Consider the following 23,291-nt stretch of genomic DNA (forward strand, 5'->3'; position numbering starts at 1 on the left):
TCAAATGGTTAGGCAGTTCATGGTCACTAACGCAACATTTGAGTATCTGAATTGTTTATTTAGACCGTGTTTACCTAATATCTGATTATGTTTTGAGTGTTTTCAAACAAACACTGTGGTGCTGTGACTTATCGTGTTTTTATTTCTAGATATGCTATATATGTGAATATATCAATGTATTTTTATGGTTGTTTATCTGTAACTGAAATAAAGTTATGCTACTACTACTACTACTAGTAGTCAGTATATTTTAAGAGTGTATGGTCTGGAGAGGAACAAACTTCGGATTTTAAATATAACACAGTGGTTTGCTTTTCAAAAAAGTATGTATTTCTACCCAAATTAACGATTTTTAGCAACATTAGAATAATGAAAGACTGGGGAAAGAACAATGTTCTAACCTATAGCAGGCAGTTCACATGCAGTTCTTTTATGGAACTTCATAGCTCACTGTCTATATTAGAGTTGTAACGTATGAATTGCAAGTAACAAAAGGATCACTGTCCCAAAGGAAGTAACCCTGAGTGATACACATAAAATACACTTCAGTGATCAGCATGATACATGTTCTTTGCAGCAGGCATTTTATCCCTCGGCGCTACATTATCATGTGCGTAAACTGCCACTAGGCAAAATATCTCTCTCCTGCAGGAAGATTAATTACCACTGTTATTTTGAAATTGTTATTGTTGCCTGAAACTGCTAGACACAGGTGGATTGTAAACCCAGCAGCAGCTACCTCTAGGGGGCACACTCTGCCACTACTGCTTGGCATAGTACAGCTTTTATATAAAAACAAAGAATATCACAGATCATTTGTTTGCATGGAAAAGATGTAATGTCAGGTTGGCATGAGAAAAGGGCTTCACTAAATGTGTTGCACGTGTCAGGCTGGAGCTGTTAGCCCAGCCTCACAAATACCCAAAAAACATATCTGACATGCTACACTAGTTTCATGCAGAGCAGCATGCCAGAAAATGGAGCTTCAGGGCATTTCAAACTGACACCCTCTTGCCCTATCAGAAGCTGGAAGATAGAAAAAGGTCTACCTCTGTACCTTGAACACTAATCCAGATTGTGATTAAGTGGAAGCTCGTGGGTCTGCCTCCAGCTGCTGAAGAGAGATTGGAGAGTTGGACATTGCGGGTCTGCCTCGGGTATGCTTTTCTGAATAAACGTCAAAGGCCCTCATTCATGGGATTTTGACTTAGGGCAGTGCATAAAGGCACCTTGCTGTGCTGCTCTAATCCAAAGGGAAAGGACTGGTATGCACAGCATTTCTCCTTGTTACACCTCACCTCGGGATGCGTAAGGATTTGGCACTTCCCCAGGGTTACATGATTTTGTAAATCTGGGGCAGTGTCAAAATCCATGGGTGATGCATGGGAAAACCAACCACAATGCCCAAGGAATGCCTCCTGGGTGCAAAGTAAGGTGATGCAGTGATATACACTGCGTTGCTTTAGTCAAGATTTATGAGACCACTCAAAGCCACACAGCGTGGCGTTGCGTGGCTTCATAAATTGTATTTAGAGCCCTGCGTCATGCATGTACCACTTTACGTGGTGTACAAGTGACACAGAGCTCTCATAAATAAGACCCTAAGTATGTGTTTGTCTGTGTGCTGGTGATTGCATGTGTATACACGTATGAATGTATTTGTGTAAGTCCCTGAAACAGTGTGTATGTATGCATGTCTTCTTGTGTACAATGTGAAAGTTTGTCAGGGGGTTGGCAAGGCCCGAGGCAGAATGGTAGTGCTTTTGGTGCCTACCTTGATGCACCAGCTGACAATGGCAAAATCCATAAAAAAAAATTTCAAATAAGTAATGTGCCACTACCGTTTGAATCGTGTAAGTGCTGCCATTGTATAAAGCATGTATCTTTTTTCTATTTTATTTTTTTCTTTAGTTTGCATCTCACCAACTTCAGATCTAGACTTTTGTGTGTATTATTTGGAACTAAAAAGCACAGGAAAGAAACTTCTACCTTTGACAGGAATTTCATTCATAATGTGAATGTGTTTTTGCTAGTTATAGCCATTGACTCTCATGGTTCCACTCCAGGGCAGCATGTTAAGAATTTGAACACATTTTCATCTTTTTAAACTTTCGAGCCATGCTTTTTGTTGATAAGTTTAGTATGACTGGCTAATTGGAATCAAGAATGAGGTGCAAGACACTCCTTTTCCATTGGCACCCACTGAGCAAGGTGTGCGTTATTAGATTAATAATAATCCACATTTGTAAAGCGCACAATCACCCGTAAGGGTCTCTAGGCGCTGGGGGCCGTCGGGAAGATTAAGCAAGCTATTGCCCAGAGTCACATGGTGCTGGGCTAATCTGCCGCCGGTGCCGGGGATCGAACCGTGACTCCCAGATTCCAGCGTCAGTCGCCCTGGCCGCGGCGCCACACCTCTTCCTTGGGGAAAAAGGCAACGCACACTTACAAAGCGTGATTTCTCAGTATATCTCTTTGCGCCATATCCACTCACCATAAAGTTAAATATTAAAAAGGTTAAGAAGGTTAAGCGTGTGGATCACTTACTTCTTCCCCCAGGTCACTGCTGAGGTGTGGCATCCGAAATCACTGCTGGGTGGTGCTGCGGCCCTTCACCTGCTCGGGTCAGGCCAGCCGCTGGCTTTTAGCGGTCCGGGGCAGCTTCTGTCCCTTCACTGCGGGTGGGTGCCTCTGCTCCCATTGCCTCTGTGCCGGTGAGACAACAGGCAGCAGTCCGGCATCTCCCGAGCCCCGATCTGTGGAGGTTGTCAACGCGCTGGAAGCTAAAGGCTTGGCAGGTGGGTGCACGCGGATCCGGGGGCATGGCAGGCACTGCGTTGTGGCCGGGTTGCAGGCTCTCTAGCTGCTGCTGGCTGTTTGCTGTGCTCGCATGGGGGCATGCCTGCTGGAACAGGCTTGTGCTCTGACTTGCTACCTGGTTCCCTTCACAGTGGGCGGTCTCGCCGGATTATCGGCCTTCGGGTCTTAGTCACTGCTTTCCCTGGCTCATCAACCTGCTGGGTAGCCGCTGGCTGTTTGGGAGAGGGAACGGGGCGAAGCAGCGGGGTTCATGCCTACCCCAGGACCGCCCGTTCACTCTCTTCCCCTTCTGGCATAAGGGGGATTGAGGCACGGCTCAGCTCCGATTGTCGCTCCATGGGCTGCCGAGAGCAGCATTGCGCCAGATCACCACTTCAGCTGCTGGTGGCTGTGGACATCGCCGTGGGGGTGCCACCTCTCGGGCACGTTTCCTTTTCTTCCCTCACGAGGGACGATGAGGTGCCGAGCTAGGGGCATGCGGGGAAAACTATCCACCTCGTTGCCAGTGTAAAATTGGGCCTCAGGCCCACATCATACAAATGATGGACACAGTCTGGGGCTTGCACACTTGTATGTGTAATTCATAGTGCGTTTGACTGTAGAGCCCAGACAGCATAAAAGTGTTAAACATTCCACAGGGACGTGGAAGCTGCATACCATATATATGTGTGGATATACATATCACATGTTCCCCTGTACTAATATCTCTTGCACAGCACGACTCTACCTAACATATGATCACTGTTCACTTGACATTTCCTGGGCCTTGCAGCCTCCCAGGCACAGAGCCTCTTCAGAGTGGTTCACATGGAGACCCAGTCACAGTGTGTGGTAAAGCCATAGACCTTAGCACGGTCGTACATGACCCCATCCTTGGTGCTGTGTCCTCTGGCTGCAGCCTGACTGGGGCCCTCTTAGTTGACCCAAGCCTGCCCCAGGGGAGTGAGGAGAGGAAGCGGATTCCTCTTAATATGGGGTGCTCCTGATGGCACAGTTCCCTGTGGAGTGCCGTTCACACATGGCCTACAGGGAAAGTTCGGTGGCAGCCCTAAGAGCTTGTACAAAAGGGGGAATGGGTGGCTCTAGAGAACTCAGCCTGCCTTGTCTACTTTCCTATGTTTACTGACAGGTGCTTGATAGAGTATGAAGAAACCACGTTATGTTCCTTTCATCACACACATATTGTGACCTCATGTACTGCACTCAGTGTCACTTGAAGGGGAATAGTTTGTTTTCATGATGCACGGTGTCCATGATTCTCTCCTCACACAGCTGTGTATAACCTGTCAGAAGCAAGTAGTATACATTATATTTATATTCCAAGTGATGCCATAGCAAACTGTAGGTCAAGTTGGAACACCACCATTCAGAGTCCCCTTGGAAGAACAGGGGCTGGTTGCTCGCTGAAATACATGTTGGTTCTTTCATGCCACACCATTTTCAACTTTCACTAGCCGCCACTGTGTAAACCATTGTTATTTCCAAATACGGCACCTCAAGTTCAACGCAAGGTGCAGCTGCATCAGTCGCACTGCCCTACAGCTGTCCCTGATTGAGGTGTTGTATCTACATGCAGAGGCTTCTTATAATATGCTGTGGACCATCAATGAAATGGCCAGTGATTGCATTACATAGACACAATAATATTTTGCCCAAATACAGCTGCGTCATCAAATACCCATACAATTTGGTGGAGCACAGCTATTGTTTCCTCTGGTACAATTGATTACAGCCTATTACACACATACACTCAAACACAAATACATAAACAACCATACATACACACAATTTTTATTTTTATTTATTTGAGTTTTATATAGCGCTGGCTAGACTCGGAGGTATCAGAGCACTTTACATGAGGTTCCACAAAGTTACCTAATTACATAATTTACAGGTTACATAAGTTACTGGAAAAACATTTCACGAACGTAGAAAATTAGATAAGTGGAGCTTAGAATTGAAAAGGTGTTGGGTAGAGGGGTAGGAAGCAAATAGGATGGAGAGACGAAGGAGAATCTGCCCAGAGTCCGGCTGGGTAGGTGACGGCCGAGGGGGAAGTCCACAGCCCATCTCCTCTTTAGTTATCAGGTAGCTCCACCGGGCATCAGTCAGAAAACTAAGTCCCACAATCAGAGGTGAGTTCATAGAGTAAGTATCCTGATGGGTAGGCCGGATGGGAGGGAAGGATAGGGAGTAGCTATTCGGCAGCTCCTGGTCACTCCTTTTTGTTCTTTTTTAACATCTTTTTTTTTTAAAAACACAGTTCTCCCCTCTCGTCATGTGTGACATGGCGGCCATCTTAAGGTCAGGCACTGGGTGTGATCTTGTATAGCATCTCTCTGCAGGCTGCGTGCTTGCTATGAATTGTGAGGGTCTCACCTCTTGGCCCCGAAAAGACCTTGTGCCTGTGTGTCATCAAGCTGTGCCCCCTTTCCTTACAGGCTATGTACATGTGGGCGCCATCATGAAGTCAGGCCACTAAGAACATCCCACCTGAAGCTCCCGGCCGCTCTGTCTGCATGAGTGCTTACTGGGGGGGTCGCCCTCCCAAGGCTGTTCCCACTGCCGCGCTTATCGATCCTCCTCACCTCCTCTGTCCTGAAGGCATCGGATATATGTGACTTGGGTAGTCACGGAAGCGACTGGCTCCACTGCCCTGCGCGATCGCCGATTCATGGGGTCATAAATTCCGTCGTGCTGCGGTGACCGGGAGTGCACCGATGATTCTGCTCACCCTCCCGGGGCTCTGGCTCGTGGGTGTGCCTCAGAGCCCGTTCATCTCTCCCGGGAGCTCCGACGCTGCCACCATCTTGTAGAAGCGGGCACCCCCGACCTCCGGGTTCGCACCCAAATAGAGAGGATCTTGGCGTAATCACTGCAGATGCAGCCTTTCTCCATGCTCCCGCAATTTTCCTGTACCTGGCTGTTACATTTGGAACAGCGAGTGGCGACTGTATGTCACTCCGAGCGTAGAGAGGCTCCGGAGGTGAAGTGGATTACAACCACTCAGCCGTGTAATGAGCCTACACAGCCATCCTGTCCATATCGAACTGCCACAAAATATTTACATACAATTCATAAAGGGAACCTGCAGAAAGAAGTGTAACACATTTGAGTGAAATTCAATAAAAGCAACCATAAACTTGGATGTCTACGACGGAAACCAGCTTTATCCTGTGGGATCCTATGAAAAGGTTAAAAAGAAATATAACTATTAAACCAAACTTAAGAAGGACTGGAGAAAATGTCAAGCCAGGATGAGATTTACACAGCTAAATAGGGCTTGGGAGACTGTCTCAGCGAACAAAGTTATCATTGGATTTGGAGAGTAAACTAATAGGACTCCACAGGACCGCATAGGCAAAGAGGGAGAACGTAATGATAAATATTTGTACAAATTAAGATGGGCTGAGGAAGATAACTGTGGCACCTGGCATTTAAGGAGGATGGTGGGGCAAGGGGTACAAAAATAAAAAATATATAAAAAATCCTTTTACTTACCTTCTTGCGGGCTCAACGTCCTCTTCCGTTCTTGGGTCTTCTCTCCAACTGACTGGCAGCAGCAGAAATCAGAAAGCTCTGCCCCTCATCCCGACACTTGGCTCAGGATGGGGTTTTGGAAAATAAAATGGTAATTTTATTTTTTTATCTTTGGTGGCAACTTTTTAGTGGGGTGGAATAAATCAAACATTCTCCCCCAGTCAAGAGATCTGGGTTAAATCCATTGTCCTTTTCCTCACTACGCCACCCCAGTTTGGACCCAGCCATATGCATATCAGTCTTGATCCTGCTCCTCAAGTAAACAGTGAAGCCAGAACTGCAAAGCCGAGTCATCCCTGGACTAGAAAAAAGCATCCTGTGACCGGTGTGGGGTATGTCACCCCTCATCAGCCAGGCTAGCTTGAATCCAGTGGCACAGCACACAAGGGACTCAAGTCTGGGCATACCTATCCCACTTAGGGCAAAAAGTACTGCAGCAACAAGGAATGCTGAATACATCAAACATTCTCCCCCAGTCAAGAGATCTGGGTTAAATCCATTGTTTTTTTTGTCACTACGCCACCCCAGTTTGGACCCAGCCATATGCAAATCAGTCTTGACCTTGCTCCTCATGGGAATAGTCCAGCCCGAACTGCTCAGCCGGGTCCTCTCTGAATTGGAAACAAGCATCCTGGGACATGTTTCAGGGTATATCACCCCTCATGAGCCAGGCTAACTTGAATCCAGTGGCACAGCGAGCAAGGGACCCCCGTCTGGGCATACACATCCCACTCAGGGCAAAAAGTGCTGTGCAATAAAAAGATGTACGGAATGCCGACTAAATCTAATATCCTCCGCCAGTCAAGAGATCTGGGTTAAATCCATTGTTCCTTTGCTCACAACGCACCCAGGTTTCGACCCAGCCATATGCAAATCAGTCAAATCAGTCTTGACCCTGCTTCTCATGGAAACAGTCCAGCCTGGACCGCCAAGCCAGGTCCTCCCCGGAGCAAAAACAAGCATCCTGGGACTGGTTTTGGGGTATATCAGTCCTCGTCAGCCAGGCTAGCTTGAATCCAGTGGCAAAGCTAGCATGGGACCCACGTCTGAGCATACACATCCCACTTAGGGCAAAAAGTGCTGTGGCAACAAAAGATGGACGGATTGCTGATTAAATCAAACATTATCCCCCAGTTAAGATTTCTAGGTTAAATCCATTGTTCTTTTCTCTCAATGCCACCCCAATTTGGACCCAGCCATATACAAATCTGTCTTGACCCTGCACCTCATGAGAACAGCCCAGCCCGAACTGCCAAGTTTTGTCTTCCCTGGACCATAAACAAGCATCCTGGTACTGGTTTCAGGGTATAACACCCCTCAGCAGCAAGGCTAGCTTGAATCCAGTCGCACAGCATGCAAGGGACCCATGTCTGGGCATACTCATCCCACGTTGAGTGATAATAGCTGCAGCAACAAATGATGGACGGAATGCTGAATAAATAAAACATTCTCCCCAGTCAAGAGATCTGGGATAAATCCATTGTTCTTTTGCTCACTACGCCACCCCAGTTTGGCCCCAGCCATATGCAAATTAGTCTTGTCCCTGCTCTTCATGGGAGCAGTCCAGCCCAAACTGCCAAGCCGGACCCTCCCTGCACCAGAAACTTGCATCCTGGGACCGGTTTTGTGCTGGACTGTTCCCATGGGGAGCAAAGTCAAGACTGATTTATATATGGCTGGATATAACTGGAATGGAATGGGGAGCAAAAAAAACCCGATATATTTAGGCCCAGATCTACGTACACGAGTGAGTGTTTGACAGTGTTCAATATTATTTCCATCATTTGTTTCTTTTGCATTTGTCACCCTGAGTGGGATTGGCATGCCCAGATGTGGGTTCTGTGCTCTCCATGCCACTGGAGTCAGGTTAGCTTGCCTAATGAAGGGTAAAACCCTGAAACCAGTCCCAGGATGCTTGCATTCAGTCCAGGGAGGACCTGAACTGGGAGTTCGGGCTGGAATGTTCCAGTGGAGAGCAGAGTCAAGACTGATTTTGAGGTGAATCTGACTTTTTTGGTATCAGTTTCAACATCCATGTACAGCAAAAAAATTAACTTGTGTGGCATTACAGTGGAGCACTAACCTCTGTGACGTTGCTCCAAAAGTCAATATGGTTGACATATTATAAAAAATCTGATCACTCCAGCCTGCTGGAATCCATTTGCCACAACTGAATATTCTACAACAAAGTCATTAAATGAAACAATAAACCACTTGTAATATTTTTCTCTTTGCTCTTATAAAGCTAAAAGAAATTACTGTTGTTCTAATGACTGAAAAGTATCATTATCATTTTTCCTTTATTCCGTCTCAAGCGAATCATAAAAGGTACAAAACAATAAGCTGCTTTAAAATATACTTTAAACGTGTAATAAATAAAAACACATACTTTTCAAAGGGAAAATACCTATATCAATAAAATACAATTTCAATCCAGTGTATTATTCAGCAGTATATTTCGCTGTTAAAATACAAATTCGATAAGAAACTTCCTAGAAATGTAAATTAAAAAAAAAAACATGCAATAAATAAGATAATACAATGTACAGAAAAAAACAACGTAAGTCTCACGATCTTAAAGAAACTACTCAAGCAAGAGAGAAAAACGAACCCATGGGGAGTAGGCCTAACTATTTGATTAACGCACTCATCCTAGTAAACCAAATTGATGGCAGGAACCTCGAAAGTGAAAAAACAATACACTCTCTAGTATTAGTTTTGCATACCCTTTCAGCAGTATGACGATCAATCACTGAAACCAAGAAGACAGCAAAGTAGAATAACCCGTTGTGCACCTTGTTTTGCATAGGCATACAAAAAATAGAACATGTTCGACATTCTCGACTGCCTGACAGCCCATAGGACATGTGTTGGGCGCATTCACGTTTTTTGTCCAGGAACAAGTAAAGGAGGCCAGAAGTAAAATCCCTATTTTGAATGTATTATAAAGTGTGCGTGCAGCTGCATTGGTGAAAAAACTCATAAAAAAAGCTCAAAATCTAATAAAAATTTGGCCTGCAAATTAGAGTCCTAGGTATTGCAGTGGGTTAGAACCAAAAGTCTTTAAAACCCAACTTAAATAGCCACGATTGTATGTGTAGTACCCAGGGAGTTTTGCCGAATGTTTGGCCATCTACACTTACCATGACACAATTATTAATGGTGCCCAGACCTGTAATTGACAAAGCCTAATTCACTATAGGCTGGGTCTGAATGCGGCAGTATCAGCAATTGATTTGAAATTCAATTAAAATCTTATTGGAGGTGTAGGGGCACTGGTGGGGAGTTATAAAAGCGTCTTCATAAAAGCCTTTTAGGCATTGTCAAGAGTGTCAGGATTGCAATGTCCCCAGAGGTCCATCCCATATAAAGGTGACCCAGGGGCTTGGATCTTACATATCTGAATAGGGATAGCAAATGTAGATGCCCAATTGGCAAATCTTGTAATGGACCCTGTGCTTTGCTTTAGGATCAAAAAACTTGGGTAACCATATGTGTGAATCATTTAATGATGCGCCCAAGTAGTAAAATCAGCCACGGCCCATAAAGGTAAGAGCAGCGGGCCGGCTGGGGGGATTTCCACAGAAAATACGAGGGAAAATGTATTATTTATTTATTTAATTTTCACTTGTCATTCTCCATTGAAATCCCCCCTATCCGGCCCCACCGCTCTTACCTGCACAGGCTGCGGCTGAGTAAAATTCATAAACCCTGTCTAGGGACTCACCCTCTTATAACACTCTTCCATTGTCTTTTTTGCAGGCATCTAATATCATAGAATTTGCTTTATTGTTATTCATTTCTAAATCCCTACTCCTTGCAAAAAAGACTAAATTTCTTTAAAATGATAGATAAATCCTGTGGAATTGTGGAAAGCAACAGGGTATCTTCTGCGGAAGGGAGACCCAGTATTTTATGTCCTGCCAATTTGGGTGAGTTGTTTTTGCACTCAAAGAGATAGGGGATGCACTGGTTTATAAATAAAAGGAAGCATGTATGGGCTAAAGCAAACTCTTGTCTCACCCCTCTTCTGATTGAGTAATCCTCAGTCAGTTCTCCTGCTAGACCCGACCTAACTCTTGCAAAATTATCTGAGAACAAGTCTCGTATTTGGGAAAATAGACCCTTGGACACCCCAACCCTATCCAAAACCTCCACAAGTTGTACCCTCCTGGCCGGGTCGAACACTGCATGGAGGTCCACAAAGGTGACGAATAGTGACCCCTGGTCAATATCTATAGTTTTCCTTTTAATAGACAAAAAGTGCACAAATTGGTAGATTGTACTAATGTTGAGTTTGAATCCTGCCTGCATGTGTGATAACACTTGATCAGAGGAAACCAATCCCATAGCCTGGATAGAATTTGCATACTCTAGACTTTTTGTACATTATCAATCTGATGTATGGGTTTGTAATTTCTTTGGGCTAGTTTATCACTTGTTTTGAAAATGGTGATTATCTCTGCCACTTTCTAAGAGGTTGGGGTAGCCACACCTGCCATTAAGGCATTCAATAGAGAATTTATGTAGGGGTCCCAAATGAAAAGTTCGGAACAAAATAAGTCCGCTGGAATTCTTTCCATACCAAGGGCTGTTCCTGATTTCTGAACCTGAATTGCAGCATTGGTCTCCTCAATTGTAAATGGCCTATCCTCTTCTACCGAGAAGTCAATGGTAATGTCCGGGAAAGTATCTATATTGCCTTCACAAGAATTTTTATCTGCATTGAAGGTTGAGCAGGGTATAACCCAATACCGCGGGTGATAAAGCAATCAATTATGGCTGAATCTCTACAGCCATTATGTCCCACCAGATGCCAGAATCGCTTGTTGTCCCTATGGTTTGACGTGTCCAGCAAATCATCCCAGATGCTGGCCTCTCACTGGGCTTTGCTAATTTCAATAGCCCTTTCATAATTCAACAATCGCTATCCTGTATTTCCTTTTAAGGGCTTTTACCAGATCACAGTTGCAATTTTACAAGAATGATTAAACCATTCATTTAGTCTCATTCACAGAGGACACCCCCAACCCTTAATGCAGTCGTTCACAAACACATTCCCTTTGTTAGAGAAAAATCTTTCATGCAAGGTTGTGATTGAAGACTTCTAAATCAGCACATACAATTGCATAAATCTCTTTTAAAGGCTCTGTTGATTTGGAGAGAACCTTCCATCTCACATTGCATTTAATATTTGTAAACACAACAGAGCTAGTTAATGGAGACAGGTCAGGTTGCTCCAAGTCCCTTATCTGTGCCTTCTCTGAGTCTAAAACAATAGGGAAATGATCACTATCATGGTAGTCTAAGACCAACATATCTGCCATTTTATGGCCAGATCCACACATCCAAAAGGACAAAATCAATATGTCTTTTACAATTACCCTTCTCAAACGTTGGCTTATCATCAATATCCGAAGGAAAACGACTATTGCACAGTCTCAGGCCATATGAGACTATTATATCAACAATCTGAAGAGCTGTAAGACTCATTCTGGGTGGTTTTCTAGGGGCAGAAAAGAAGGGGATGCCCCAACATTCATCCTCTCCCTCAGTCCTCAGTCAAATCGAGGAAGAGGGTGTAAGTTTCAAAACACGCGTTGAAACCCCCTGTAATCATCACATTGTGACTACAAATAAAATCTGCTAATCAATCAGGGATTTGGGAAGCGCACTGCTCACCCGTGAGGGTTTCAAGGCGCTGGGGGGGGGGGGGTCTCGTAGCTGTGTCTCATCAGAATGCAATGTTTCCCATACTGGGAGTCGAACCTGGGCCGCCTGGGTGAAAACCAGGAATCCTAACTGCTAGAGAGAATTCATGATGCATAATGTCTGAGAGGATTTGTTAAAAGAACTCGACCTGTTGTAAATACTGATCAATAAATAAAGAAACCCAGACTTAGAAAATAAAAAGAGTCAAAAGGTCAGGGGAGTCGACATGGATTCTTTTGATAGGACACTCAAGTGAGACTTTGGAAAATATGGTGACCGCCCACACTCCCCGTCTACCAGCTGCTGATGGTTAAGCGTTTTTGCTATGGATTATGTAACCCTGTTGGCAAGGGCCCAAGGGGCATATTACCAAGCCTGGCGAAATGACATTATCGATGCTTTAGCGGCCGTTTTTGACCGCTAAGCGGTGATAATTTCATCGCCCTATTAGCAAGCTGTCGCTAACTGATGTTAGCGACAGCTTTGGGGCCCGCTTTACATGTCAGCGATAATTATCGCTAATGACATGCAAACTGGGCGTACCAAAACTGTTAGCGACTGAAAACAGTCGCTAACATCGCTATCGCCTATTAGAAAGGCAGGCGTAGCGATGGAAATATTTGCGCTAAGCGTGAATATCTCCAAATACTAACGCCTGCTCAGACCAATTCTTAGCCATTATATCCAATGGGAGGTGGATATAATGCCTAAGACCCTGTTAGCGATAATGCGTGAATATTGCTGTATTCTCAGCGATATTCACAGATTTCGCCGCTATCGCCGGGAATTTTATCGCTTTTGAGATAAACGTTGTTAATATCATGTTATCTCAGCGATAAAATCCGGTGATGCGCGGCGTTAAAAAAATCGCCGCTAACCCTACTTAGTGATAAATATCGCTATTTGTTGATAATATGCCCCCAAATCTCTTGCAAAATACATATATGAAATGTATCCATGAACAACCCCCAATCCTTGTCATCATATTTGGAACGAATCCAGCAATGTTCCAGCTAACAAAAAAGCCCCAAACTTTTGTGGAACTAGTCTGGGTCAGTTCTAAAGCGCTCTCATTCCCTTGGCCAATGCTCTTATTCGGGTTCGTCACTTAAAAACACTGCAAAACAAATGTGCGGCAACAGGTTTTGGGGTGAATCTGCATTTGTAGTATCGGTTTCAACACCCAGGCACAGCAACAACAACAAACAAGCATTTACAATGCAATAGGTTTCGCAGCATTAAAGTTTGAGTTACTGGCATTGTGAATGACAATGCTTTGCATAATTATTATTATTTTTTTTTATTTGCAAGTGGTATATAAACATTGTTTGTGAATGGTTAGCTGTTGCTTATGCTAAGCAAAGTTGGCAGTAATATAGAGTGCTAGTCTTGCTTGTTATAAGCATGCTGATTTAAAGCGCTCTGATACCTGCAGGTAAAGTTTGCGCTATATAAAAGTGAAAAGTAATAAATACATTTTAAAAAGCCTACCTGTACCACGTCCGTTCTTATTCTGCGATGCCACATATCTTTGGGTCCCTGTACTTATTAACTGCACCCAGCTGTGGGAAACCTCCATGGCAGGAACAACGTGTTGCGGGGCAGACACGGGCAATGTCGCCACTGTCCTGTGGTAACAGTGTAGGGGCAGGAAGGCAGGCAGTTGGTAGTGCTGTGCCATAGCAGTGTAGTTCTCTGTGTATGCTGGGCATGGGGGTTGCTATTGCTGACAAGAAGTGGTGAGGAGCTGCCTGTTCGGTGTGCCTGCTTCCTGATCTTGGGCAGGCGACAGGTAAAAAAAGACCATGCTGCACCAGCGCACTCCTACTGCCCTATGTCTAGTGAACATGTCTTATTACAAACTGCAGCACTGCTGCCCAGAGATGAGATGCTGCAGGGCAGCTCAACTGTGCAGACTCACTATACACTGCAGCACTGCTGTCGATAGATGACACATTGCACCCCTTCAGCCAACAAACTGCAAGCAGAAGCTCAAGTGCCCTAAACCTACACGCTCCACCCTTGTACACTGAAATGGGCGTGTGCGAAGTGCTTGTTTACGTTATACATGTCTGTGTAACAGAGTCGGTTTGTGCGTGTGTGTTTGTACGTGTGCGCTTGGACGAGTGTTCTTGTGGGACAGAACGTTATTTGTAACTGTGTGGGAGATTTATATACGGCTACTGTCTGTGTGAGAGTGGGTGTGTGTAGGAGCGCTAGGAAGTGTGTATGAGCGATGTGTGAGTCATCGTGTGCTTGTGTATGTTTTCTACCGCCTTTTCTCTTAATGTGGATAGTTCTGAGTAACCAAGCCCCCTGTAGACCTGAACAATGTGGAATTGTTTATGTAAAAAAAAAAACGGTTTAATCCCGAAGTGTCCAGCATTGTAAAATGCGCGCGCGCTCCTGTGATACTCTGCAAGCCACTACCACCTCTGCACGGGGTTCGAAGGAGTCCATCTTTAATCCCCTAACATGTATTGCGCATGTGAGGAGGAGAGGGTTGCAGTAATGTGGCACACAAGAGACATTCTTTGGTACCTTTAGAATCCGGGGTACCCCACCACGGCAGTACAGAAGCCCTCTTTGGGAGGTTCGCCTGTTTACACAATGTGTAAAGACACACATTGGGCTACAGAGGACACATTCCGCGCACCGCTGAGAAGGGTGGCCGTGTTGGCCAAAGCACCGTGGACTTTTTTTTAAAGTGTTAACAGATTTATGGTGTCTTTTGAACGCCCATCCAGGGTAAATAGCGCAAATGTTCTAACTGGGTGATAGGTTCGTGAGCAATAAAGCAATTACCCATGGCCAGGAGCTGACACGTCCTCTAACTAAACTCCAACCAGCAGCTAATGGCAAAGGCTATCTCGGCCCTATTGATTGCAATTAGCCCTGCTAAACTCTTACAGCAGCGCCTATAAATGGTTTAATCTCAGTAAGCCTATTGCATTTCGCAAACGAACACACAATATCAGTGCAAGTGGGAATACCGTTCAGTAAAAGCCACAAAATCAAATATTTGCTGCTTTTGAATTTATCATCCCTAACAAACACCATGAGTAAAATGTTGCTTTCTGCCTCCTGGTTTCCAAATGAATGAAATTCGTATTAGAATATTGTACCTACACGCCCATAGTTTCCTTACAAACGGGAAGAACTTCCATCTTGGCACGTTTGTAAGATAGCAACGTGTTTGTATAGCGCGGCATGGCTCTAGTGTAGATTCTAGGCGCTGGAAGTAACGGCAGTTACGATGACTCAATTTATGGCACTCTATACTTGTGCGTCCACTCGTCAATATTTCTGTGCATCTGCACGAGTTCCTTTCTTTACACAATACTGTCTTAATATATGGTGAGTACTTCTAAGTACCGACGCGCTAATGCTTTAATGCCCACACGTAGCACTCTGCTGGTTTCTAGGAGCTACGGTGAGCTGTGCGGTTATTTTGTCAGTGGCGAATAAGTGATTTTAATGAGAGTGCGCACCGAGTAAGTATTTTTCCCAATTATACAATTAAGCCGATCTGCACTTTTCCGTACACACACCCCTCCGCCCTATCGGCAGAATCTCTCCCCACCTATTTATGCAGCTCCAGCACACACCACACTGCAAGTGCCCCGCTACAAGATATCGGATGCCATTTCCTCTGCAGCTAAGGCGCCCACCGGCAACCTCCTTATTCCTCCGCCCCATCATCCCTCTCACCATATAGCATTGCGCCCCTTGGGGTAGTCCAGGCGCTCCAGCGCCCCTAGCTGGTAGGGCAGGGTGTGCGCAGCGTTCCAAGCTAGAAGCGCGACCAGCACGGTGGGACTCTGCGGGGCAGACTCCGGGAAGGGCCCTGCCTCGGGCGGGTACCAGGAGCAGTAGGGCGGGCAGCCCCCAGGCACAGGGCGAGGAGCAGCCGGGGGGCTCCAAGGGCCATGGCACTAGGACAGAGGTAAGCCGGCGTGTGTGAGGCCGAGCGGAGCTCAGAGCCCAGACCTCGGCCCGGGGACGAGCAGTCCGTGCGCAGCACCGGTGAGAGGGGAGGCAGGCCTTACTATAAACCAGGGTGGGTGGGCTGTGCTGAAAACTCTGCTGGGGGGTAAGGGATAAGAAGCGGAGCTAGGCTGGGTGCGAGGTGTCATTCTCTGTAGAGGACTAGCTAGCTGCAGGCTGTCCCTAAGAAACTTCTGCCTGGAGACAATCAACTGCAAAAGGTGGGTGGAAACCCTATGTCCGAGGTGGACTGACCTCGCGCAGGGTAGTACCGGCACAGGAAAGAAGGGTGTGTGTTTGTGCGTGCGGTGGGGGGCGGGCGGGGGGGCAGGGCGGGGGGGCAGGGAGGGTTCTTTATGTGTGTGCGTGTGTGTATGCGTGGCGCCGGTGGGGTGTTCTCTGTGTGTGTGAGTGCGCGTGAGTGCGCGGCGGGGGGGTCTGTATGTGTGTGTGCGTGCATGTCTGATGCCTGTGAAATCTCAGTGACACGCACAGTCAGCTTCAATGAACCGAGTAGCACGAGCCCCTGAAGCACGAACCCACCTGCGTCTCGTCGAGTCCTGCTCTGGAAGACGGGGGCGGCTGCTCTGCAGAGGAGGTGAACAGCCCCGCACAGCAGCAGGAAGAGGCCGAAGGCGCGTAGGCCCAGAAACCTGCTGCGCAAGGGGCGAGCGGGGCTCATGGCTTCTCCTGGTCCTCGGTGAAAGAGTAGCGGCTAGCGCACACACCTTTTCTCTTTTGTAAGATGGCTGCCTGAGAGCAAAGCCCGGCCACACCCTCCTATCTCGTTTGCTGCGGGAACGTTGAGAGAGTAAAGACAAGTCAGGTCCCGGGCCGCGCTGTGATTGGATCCCTTCATTTTTATAAGGGAGTTGGAGCCCAGGGAGAAGCCCAATGTGCCCAAGATCACACGATTCTCTAGCGGGTGTTAGAAATGCAATTAAATGCTTATGTTATATTTCCACTGTCTGCGATTTCGGCACTAGAGCGCATGCCTTTCATAGTCCATCGCCTCTTCAGTACAGTGACGTGAAGGCAGAGTGATGATGACATGCTTTAAAGGGTACACAACGACCAAGAACGCGGCTTCATTCTTTGAGCAACCTAAGAGTTGCTTCAGGCCACAGAAAGAGAGGTCGGACTCAAGTCCACACACCCTTACATACCTGCCCTCAAAAGCCCTAGTAAAGTGACTGCGGGACATTAACCTGACTTTACTGACCCGTTTCTCACAGAAACACAGCCTACATTATGAGTTGAGTTGATGTCGATTAGAAGGGTGTATTTATTTTGTTTTTATTCTCTGACTGTTATAAAATACAGTGCCTCGTGTAGTGTGTCTCTAACCCAAAGCTATTCGATTACCTAAAAAACATGAAAGCGAGGCACCGCTCTTTCAAGGTTTCTGTTGGGCGATGTCGTATCTGGCACTTTATATATTCAAACACGTGTAGGACTGGTGTAATGATTTCCCCACCCCCGCATCACCACCCTTCCTCTTCCTCGCCGTTTACCTACCGTGCATTCTGTAAACATGTTTTAATGGAGTTCGAAGTACTTATCATACATAGACCGGATGGGCGTCATAACGAAAAACACATAAAGTTACATTCAAGCAATAGTCGATGCATTTGGCGACACTGAGATAATAAAATTAAACATGCCGAACGGCCAAAGACATCTGGATGGGCATACGGGGCACACAAGGCATTACAATGAAATCCAGAGCGCTGCGCGTTGAAGAGGTAAGCGCTGTAAAAGAGTCCGACGGGAGGCCTCCGGAGGTGAGGGATCCCGGCAGAGGGGGGCCCTTCCCGGGCCACCTCGCTGTAACCTGTGAAGAGAGCCGTCTGAAGGCACCTTGTAAGCACCTCAGCCGCGCAGCTTTGCATGGGGGTCGGGGGAGGGGTAATGCAGTTTGCAGCTGTCATAGGCCAGCGATGAATCACGGCCCCTGTCATTCCTCCCCCCTGGCCCGGGGAGGAGGAGGGGGCAGACCTGCAGACAGAAGCCGCAGCTCCAACCTCACTTAAAGACAATGTGTCCTGCACCGAGACCGGGCCCGCTCCCTGCTGTCCATCCACTGCCAGGCCACTGGGGCCCCAGCGCGCGCGCCGCTTGCTCCCTCTGAACCCCGGTCCTCTGGCGGAGTAACCTGAGCGACCCTGAGATTTGTTTGATTTTTGTTTTTTAATCGCAGGCGGACACGTCTCCAGCCCGTTCCGATGCTGCTGTTTCTACCAGCTGCAGGTAAGGACCCGTCTGCTCGTGTAGTTGAGTGTATTCTGTGTGTGGTGCTGCTATGCGCCTGTTGCCTCACATCCACACTCCTGGAAACGCACGGGGCCCTGTAGCGCGTATTGGGCAGTTGTTACAGTGGGATAAACACCTCCCTTCTCCTGTATAGCGCCCGTTTAATCCTCACAGCACCTACTCAGCTTTTCAGCCTTCCACGGTAGATATAAACGAGTACCTTTGGATGATACCGTTTTTTGTTCAAGCGCACAGACTCAATTCCATTGAGTGGATTCAGCGAGATAAAACGGCCATTGTATTATTAAAGCATTCAGTGTTTATCTTGGTTATAAACAAATTAGACACCACCTGGGAACGTTGAGAGAGTAAAGACAAGTCAGGTCCCGGGCCGCGCTGTGATTGGCTGACGTCACGGGGTGTCCCGGGCCGGCAGCCAATCACAGCGCGGCCCTGGAATGACGTCACGGGGGTGTCCCGGGCCGGCAGCCAATGGCAGCGCGGCCCGGGACAAAGGGGCGGGGCTTAAAAAAAGCACAAGAAACGCCCCCGAATCGCGTTTTCGAGAGAAAACGCGATTGACAGCCTCTGCCTCCCAATGGCTAGCCTCCATTTATGGAGCTAGCCAATTGGAAACAGAGGCTGTCCTAACCCCACTATTAAAAACAACAGATTTCGATCTGGGAGGGGCTTCGCCCCTCGCCAGGTTACGAAACCTAAAAAACATTTAAACTGTGAGCGGCATTAGATCGGAGCGCTGACCTCTGCGACATTGCTTCCGCACCCACCCAGGCAGAACATTCTCATCCAAAAGTCCTTATTGTTGATGTCTATTATAGAAAATATGATCACTCCAGCCTGCGGGAATCAATTTGCAACAACCTAAACTTCTACAACAAAGTCAATACATTAAACCATAACGCTCGAAGAAATTACTGTTTGCGAATGACTGACAGGTAATAATAACGACACAAAAAATAATGTCAATGTTGTTGCTCAGTTGCTGAATGCATTTTTATAGTTCAAACCTAACTAACTTTTGGATAAAATGAGTTACTGTTGCTATGTCATTTACAGAATAGAGGCATTACTGTAAGAAGAGTGTCAGCTTCATGCAGACATGGACTTATGGCAATCGATTTTATTTAACACGGTAAACTGTAATTTTAAGCTATTTTATGTAAGTAGGAATGGGTTATAAAATGCACAAATGTATAATGTCACCATCAAAAAATGTTGAACTCTGTCTCTTTTTTCCAATTTTCTTGCCTGAAAATGTCAAAATGTCTGTGTTAGAGCCTTAAATGCAGCTTAATGGGCCATCGCCGCACTTTGCAACATTTCATGGAATTCAAGTAATGACAGCATAAAAGAGGAATGCAAATGCAATATAAGTTCTCGTAAAAGTGCTGAACAATGCAGAAAAATAATCCATAAGGGATGAGATTTGAATGCAATTTTTAAAGCTAATGCGAATTCAGGCTGAACGAATCCTGACCTGTGTGAATCTACAAATGAGGCGTGATGGGCAAACAACGTGATTCAGCTTGGAAAGAAAGCAGGCTGTGCTGCGTTAAGTGAAACCTCTATACCGGCCCACAGGAATTTGTTTCTGTCCCGAATAAACCGTGCGCGCATTTCCAATGCGCAATCACACCAGGAAACAGCGTCGTTTATTAAGGTCAGACAAACGTAAAGTGAATATTAAAAGTCAGTACTTATTAAAAAAGCGTCGGTTAGTGTTAATTGTAAAATGATGGCGATCTCAAGAGAAAATCGCGACCGTAGTTGCGGAGGTTAATGGAAAGAACTGTGAACTCGATGGGGGCCTAGCTATTTATTACACCGCAGCAGAAACAGCCGATGTGAGGCTGTGGAATAGAGCTTTTAATACTAAGACCATATACGTAACCCAACATTGTGTGGTTTACAGGCTGAGAGAAAGGAACGAATTCGAAATATGTCAAATAAGGGACATAGAGACGCTTGACAGTGTTTTGGCAGTGTTCATGAACTGGTGTCTTTTCTAAAGCATGAAAGATGGCAGAAAATAGTATACAGATGCCCATGTGATGGGAAAGCCATCCAGTCTACGATGCACTTTATGCTGTTCTGCAAGTTTTATCAAGACATAAGCATGCCATGAAATTTATTGGTACCCTCGATAATGAACTAGCTTGCCGAGCTGTCAGTGGATAAATAAGCCGGGCTGTACAAAGAAGGAAATTGCTTGCATCTTTAGACAACCTAGTCTATGAAGCTGATTGAGAGAAGATTTTTGGCTGATAATAATTTTTAAATCTATGGAAACAAGACGATTTTTACAAATAATTTACTGGCTTAGTGAGTGATTCAGACTAAGGGTGACATTCAAAAAGACTTATGGAGGCACAGACAGCGAAACGTTAGAAAAAAATAGCATCATTGTTCCATTCTGAAGCATTAACAACAGCAATTGCAGCAACAGGAGAAAGCAATACACAAGATAATCAGGGACAATCTTTAAAACAACTGATGTTCCAAGTGGAAAGATTGTACAAAAAGGAAATGAATAAAAGTTGGGAGGTGATAGTCTTGGAGCAATATATAGAGGTGAAAAGAGTCGAGGGGTCTGCGTATATTCACCATGCCCACACACCCTGATACTAAGACAGCGCTATTAGAAGAGTGGGGACAAAATAGCATGGACCGTGCAATGAATATGATGAAGATTTTAATTAAACACGCTAAAATAGACCTGGAGGAAATAACCAAAAAAATAGAGGAAATAGAAAAACAAATAAAAGCACATGCAAACAAAGAAGAAATAAATAAATTATGCAAAGAAATGGAAACACGCATAGAGAGGTATGAGAGAAAAATACAAGAGCGCAAGCAAAGAAAATTCAAAAGGGATGAAGCGGATAACACGCATGGAAGGATACTAACATTCACCAAGAGATTTGATGTTTTGAAAAGAAATTATCAATCAGATAAATACAAAAACACAGGGGAAATCCCTAGTGAATCAGATGCAAGTGAGGGAAAAATGACCATTGGAGAAACAACTATTACAAAACCAACTTTTTTAGACCAAATGAGGATAATGCATATCGACCAATCAATACAAAGAGGGAAAGGAAGGGGGAGAGGCACGTATCGAGGACGAGGCAGAGGGGACCTGGATGCCTCAAGAAATCAAGAAAAACAAGACGAGGAAGACGGAAAAAGAAAATATCCAATGCTTAGTTTGAGGAAGTATTGGAGGAAAGTCTAATTGTGAATTTATCTAAACATGAATTAACACAAGAGGAAACAACTTTATTAAACAGATGACTCTCCTTCTGTCCGGAACATTATTTTCAATCAATCAATCAATAGAATTTGTATAGCGCGCTACTCACCCGTTAGGGTCTCAAGGCACTGGGGGGGGGGGATGGGTCGCTACCGCTCGAACAGCCAGGTCTTGAGTTGTTTCCTGAAGGCGAGATGGTCCAGGGTCAGCCGTAGGTGGGTGGGGAGGGAGTTCCATGTCTTAGCTGCCAGGTAGGAGAAGGATCTTCCTCCAACGGTGGATTTGCAGATTCGTGGGACGGAGGCGAGGGCGAGGCTGGAGGAACGGAGCTGGCGGGTGGGTGGGTGTGTAGAATGTGAGTCGGCTGTTGAGGTACTTCGGGCCCGTGTCGTGGAGAGCCTTGTGTGCGTGGGTGAGGAGTCTGAACGTGATCCTCTTGTTGACGGGGAGCCAGTGCAGGTCTTTTAGGTGGGCAGAGATGTGGCTGTGGCGAGGGATGTCCAGGATGAGTTGTGCTGAGGCGTTCTGAATGTGCTGGAGTCTTTTCTGGAGTTTGGCTGTGTTTCCAGCGTAGAGGGTGTTCCTGTAGTCCAGACGGCTGGTGACGAGGGCCTGGGGGACTGTCTTCCTGGTTTCGGTGGGGATCCATCGGAAGATCTTTCGGAGCATGCGCAGGGTGTTGAAGCAGGATGACGAGACGGCATTGACTTGCTTGGTCATCGAGAGGGAGGAGTCCAGGATGAAGCCCAGGTTGCGTGCGTGGTCCGTTGGCTTGGGGGCGGTGCCCAGGGCAGGGGGCCACCAGGAGTCGTCCCAGGCGGAGGGAGATGGTCCGAGGATGAGGACTTCCGTCTTGTCTGAGTTCAGTTTCAGACGGCTGATCTTCATCCATTCCGCGACGTCTTTTATTCCTTCCTGTAGGTTGGCTTTGGCGGTGGTGGGGTCGTTGGTGAGGGAGAGGATCAGCTGGGTGTCGTCGGCGTAGGAGATGATGTTGAGGTTGTTTTGGCGTGTGATGGCTGTGAGGGGGCTCATGTAGACGTTGAAGAGGGTGGGGCTGAATGAGGATCCTTGCGGAACGCAGCAGATGACTTCGATGGCCGAGGATCGAAACGGGGGGAGGCGGACTCTCTGGGTGCTTCCGTCGAGGAACGAGATGATCCACTCCAGGGCCGCTCCTTGGATTCCGGTGTTGCTGAGGCGCTGTATCAGGGTGCGGTGGCATACGGTGTCGAAGGCTGCTGAGAGGTCCAGGAGGATGAGTGCAGCAGTGTCTCCGTTGTCTAGCAGGGACCTGATGTCGTCGGTGGCTGCGATGAGGGTGGTCTCGGTGCTGTGGTTTGCTCGGAACCCGGACTGTGAGGGGTCGAGGGATCCTTTGGTCTCAAGGAAGTCGGAGAGTTGTCTGTTGATGGTCTTCTCGATGACTTTGGCTGGAAAGGGGAGGAGCGAGATGGGGCGGAAGTTCTTGAGGTCCGTGGGGTCCGCAGTGGGTTTCTTCAGGAGGGCGCTCAGCTCGGCATGTTTCCAGCTCTCCGGGGAGCTGTTGATGATGTTCCGGAGTTGGGGTGCGATGATGGAGTCGGCTTTGTTGAAGATGTGGTGTGGGCAAGGGTCGGTAGGGGAGCCGGAGTGGATGGTGTTCATCAGGTGAGTGGTGTCTTCGGTGCTGACCTGGGTCCAGGTGCAGAGGGTGGTGGTGGGG

The sequence above is a fragment of the Lissotriton helveticus genome, chromosome 1_1, assembly GCF_964261635.1.
Source record: "Lissotriton helveticus chromosome 1_1, aLisHel1.1, whole genome shotgun sequence".
NCBI lineage: Eukaryota > Metazoa > Chordata > Amphibia > Caudata > Salamandridae > Lissotriton > Lissotriton helveticus.